Consider the following 4,653-nt stretch of genomic DNA (forward strand, 5'->3'; position numbering starts at 1 on the left):
TATATTAATATATTATATATATTTTAATAATGTATTTATAATTATAGACCATCTTACAAAATGGGCATCACAACTTTTGTTTTAAAAAGTGGGACTCAGATTCAGAGAATATAAGTAACTGTACTCACGGAAACCTATTTCCTTCCATTGAACACATTGGGATTTGAAAAAAAGGTGAAGCTGACTTTTAAGCACATTCCAAGGTCACTTTTTTTTATTATTTTACAACAAAACTGACTGGCTTGCTTTATTGGAGAAGGGGACATGGAGCGAACAATGTGAAGACAGTTGGGATGAACCCGAAGTTGGGAAGAACACCCTCCCCTCCCCATACATGCCTACAGCCCAAAATAAAAAATAACCAACTATGGGAAAGCAGCTGAGACAGTGACTGGGCACAGGGGACAGAGACATGGAACTCGAGGACAGCAGAAGAGACCATAAACATGCTGGAGGTCCTGGAGGCAGTGACTGCAGAGTAACACGGGCATAAGTCTCTGTATCTTCCACACAGGTTCGCTCAGTGCCTGAGGATCCTTCTGCATCTGTTCAGGATGAGCTACACCAGGTCACTCATGATCTGCTACACCTCTGGGTCAGCCATGGCCCACTGCTTCACATTTTTGGGGCTGTTGTGTCAGTTGTACTGGGCCATCATGCAGCGTTGGTGCCCATTTGCTGCCTCCTTGCAGTTGGAGTCCAGCTCTAGTGCCTTCTGGTAGACATCCATCACTTTTGTGTAGTCCTTCATTGCTTCCAGGGCAGCTGCCTTCCATGTATAACCCTTGATAAAGGTTGGCTCTAGCTGGATACACTCTTCACAGTCCTTGAGTACCAGCTGAAGCTCCAGGAGTTTGGTGTAGCAGGCTGCTCAATTGCTGTACACCTTGGTTTCTTTGGGTTTCTGCTTGATGGCTTCTGTATGATGCTTTCACGGCTTGGGGATAGTCCCCTTTCTGGAAACATTCATTGCATTTGTTCTTCTCCTCCAAAGCCAGGTCAGGGTTTATGTAAGCCAGCTGCTCCTTCAAGATTTTCTCTGCCTGTTGGCATTTCTTGAGCACATCTGGTGTTTGGTGCTCTGTCAGAGACTTGTTGTAGCAATGGATGGCATCCTTGTATTTTTCTTCTTTGAAGTAGGAATTGACATTTGTGCCTAAGCTCTGGCAATCTGCTGGTAGTCTTCCCAGTTTTCCCGCCCCACTTCAGTGGCCTTCTTGCAGAGCTCCCAGCACTTGCTGTAGTCACCCTTTTCGAAGTGCACAGCTGCTGGGTTGGTCATGTAAGTCACGTTGGTGGGGTCCAGGTCCTTGGCCCTGTTGTAGTGCTTCAGAAGCTGTGTCGAAGTCCTTCTTCTTGTAGGTCTCATTCCCCAGCTCTTTTCCTTTCAGGGCCTGCTTCTTATTCTCTGGAAGATCTTCTTCCATTGGTTCTGGCTTGGTCTGCTTTTTTGGGAGGCAGTGGCGACGTTGAGACCTCCTCCTCTTCCATGCCGCCCAGGTCGAACCCCAGGAGGACACTGAGAGTGGTCATGACCCAAGGATCTCGCCGTTTCATGCCCAGGTCACACGGCCTGTTTCACAGCTGCTCTATCAGTGTGCAGTAGGAAGGGTCACTGAGTGGCACCCTCCTCCTGGGATCGCTCTCCAGTTTCTGGTACCAGTTGGGCATGTTGAAAGGGTTCATGAACTTCCTCTCTGCCAACTGGGCCTCCATGTTCTATAAACCCTCTTTGAGCTGAGGGTTATTTGCTTCATGCTTTAAACCCTCCTTGTAGGTCCACTTGGCTTCTTCGAATTGGTTTAAGAACTCAAGAGCGGCTGCTTTCTGAGAATAGCCCTTGCCCCAGTCAGGCTTCAAGTCCACAGTTTCGCAGCCATCCTCATAGGCCCTCTGGTAGTCTCCTTTCCTGGTGTAGGCAGCCGAGAGGTTGCTGTAGAGCACGTGGTTCTGGGGGTTCAACTTAATTGCTTCAGAGTAGCACTGTAAGGCATTGTCAATGTCGCCCGCGCTCGGGGCCTTGTTGCCCTTCTCTTTCGGCTCATTCACCTGCTCCATAGTCCAGCCAGGAACCCAGCTGAATCAACTCTGTCTGCTCCGCATTACCCCCAAGGTCACTTCTGTTTACATAATCACCAAAGATTTCATAAAGAAGGTGATGCCCTCACTGTGTCTTAAAAATACATAGGAGCCTCCCAGACAAAAGAAAAGAAATTACAAAAAGGACTGTATACAAAGTATTCCTGTGTCGAAAGCCTGCACTCTACTCAGTATTGGTAAAGCACAGGATTCAGTGGCAAAGCTTAGGCTGCACAAGAAGACAAGGAAAGGTTATGTATGGCCATGTATACCAAGACAAGAACTTTATCCTGTGTTAATGGAGAATCAGAATCATTTCCACCAGGTAAATAGCATACTCAGTTCTCCTGGCTCTTCTGGAGAGGCATGAGGTTCTAGGTCTCAGAGTAATCCATGTTCTTCTCTCAGCAGGTAGGGGTACAGACCTCAGCAACTGGTTGGATAAACTGACTTTCTACATGACAGAAAACATGCTTAGTCTTAGAACTGAGCCTGCCACATACTGAGAGACCAGTGAATGATGGAGGGGTGGGCAGATGGATGTATGGGCGCATGCTTTAAATAAGAAAAATATGCCAATAACTTACAGCTCTTAAGAAGGAAACATGCAGACAAACTTTGGCATTGTCCTTTCCTATGAAACTCATCACAGCAATCAACAGCCTATGCTGAAGTGCTATCTGAGCTCATGGCCCACAGCTCCATGAATGTCCACCTGACTTGCTGCTCACATGTAGCCCATTTGGCCTGGCTATAGCTGCTCCTCGTGCCAGCAACCTTAATGTTCTACAGGCTTTTGTCCTTTGCTCTCCTCTCAAGAGACACAGCCCTGGTAGAGAATCAGATTCACTTCCTATTAAGCTACTGCTGTGACCTACAGGTGACTTTTCTCAAGTTGATATCCTTCAACTCTGGACATGCTCTTCATCACTACCTGGTGGAAGTCTCAAATTCAACAGTCAAATCTGAACTCATTATTTCCTTCCAATCCCTGCTTCCCACCCTCCACCCAGTGGGTTCTTCATAGCTGCATTAGTGGTACCACCATGACATAAGTTAGAAACCTGAGAGCTAGCCAGGCTCTTTCTTTATTCACCATCACCTAAAATAGTCACTAAGTCTTCGCAATCCTGCCTCCTAAGTAGCTCTTATATATGCCTTCTCCTTACCATGATACTATCAAGACCCATGACAGATTCTCATCATCTTGCAGCTGTCTCTCAACCAATTTCTCTGCCTCCAAGCTGAACTTCTATGGTTTATCTCCAGGCTATATCCCAAAACATTTTTCTAAAAGGCAGACTGTACCATATCACTCTGAGATACAATTGTTTAATATAGTCAAGTAGTTTAAACTGCACAGCACAATTTTTTGTGATTTCTTTTGCTCCTTACTTGTGTCCCATCACCCACCACCCTACCTACACACATATCCGTTTACTTGGGTCATCTGCAGGTCTTCGGGCACAGCCCCACCTCACTTCCAGTCTGTCTTGCTTTTGATCCTCTGTACATTCTGTTCCTTTATTATTTCTACTTCGCAAATTCTGGGTGAATGCCTACTCCTTCCCGAGTCTACTTAAGCTGTGGAAATCAGTATTGCCACACTTCCACTGCCCCACTTTATAATATTACAAAAGCCTCAAATCAATTGAAGGTAGCTTCTATTATTCACTTGCAGTTCAGAGCCATCCTGAGAAATAAAGAAAAACATCTGAAAAAATAATTACTCCCCCCACCTCTTCCTTATTCCTAAAATGCTTTTCTCCATCAAGTATCTGCCCTTCTAGAAAGATATATGTAATTTACAAATTAACCTTTCCTATCAGCAAGTTTAGTGTAAGCAGGGAACAGGGACACCAGAAGTACCCAGAGAAGGGTATGAAAATGTAAGGTTTGGTAATATCATGGGTTTCTTTAGAGCTATACCTGGTGCTTTCTCACTTTCTAAATTCCCAATCCCTTAGTCCATAACTGAGCTTGATTTGAATGTTGGGGTGCTATACACTGTAAAATAAAAACTACTAAATTCTGAACAACATTCTGTGCACAAGGTAGAATTTTCTGACCATAGAATGTTCTAATCACTGGAAGTTTGTAAAAAGACCTCTGTTGACTTTTATCAGTGCCCAGGTGACCTCATTCCATGCTCCTATGTTCAAAGTAATTTCTGTTTCAAATAGTCCATCTCAGGAGAGAAATACCAGGAAACTAGAATTTGGTAAAAATAGTTTACATTTCTCTGGCACTGCACTAGGCACTATTTTTTGTTCTATTTTATTTAACCTCTCAATTTGTAAGATTTTTTCTGCCATCATTCAAGTGATCCCAAGCCTTAGAGGGTTGTGATGTGCTCAGGATCACATGACTTGGAACTGAGGCCTCTAAATGTCAAGGGCATTTTGCTACACCAGTCACACTTCTCTGGCTTGCTACCCAAATTCACAGAGTATTCATGTCATCTCTCCATGTCCTTTTTAATATTAACTTTCTTCTAGTTTTAGCCATGATGCTCTATATTCAATTTCTATTATTCATAGATAGTCACTGTGAGCAATTTTTAAGAAAACGCCT

At 44.3% G+C, this 4,653-nt stretch overlaps 1 pseudogene; it reads right to left on the reverse strand.

The window, feature by feature from the left end:
- Nucleotides 1-235: 235 nt before the first annotated feature.
- LOC114494881 lies at nt 236-2,099 on the reverse strand (annotated as a pseudogene).
- Nucleotides 2,100-4,653: the final 2,554 nt, after the last annotated feature.

The sequence above is a fragment of the Phyllostomus discolor genome, chromosome 4, assembly GCF_004126475.2.
Source record: "Phyllostomus discolor isolate MPI-MPIP mPhyDis1 chromosome 4, mPhyDis1.pri.v3, whole genome shotgun sequence".
NCBI lineage: Eukaryota > Metazoa > Chordata > Mammalia > Chiroptera > Phyllostomidae > Phyllostomus > Phyllostomus discolor.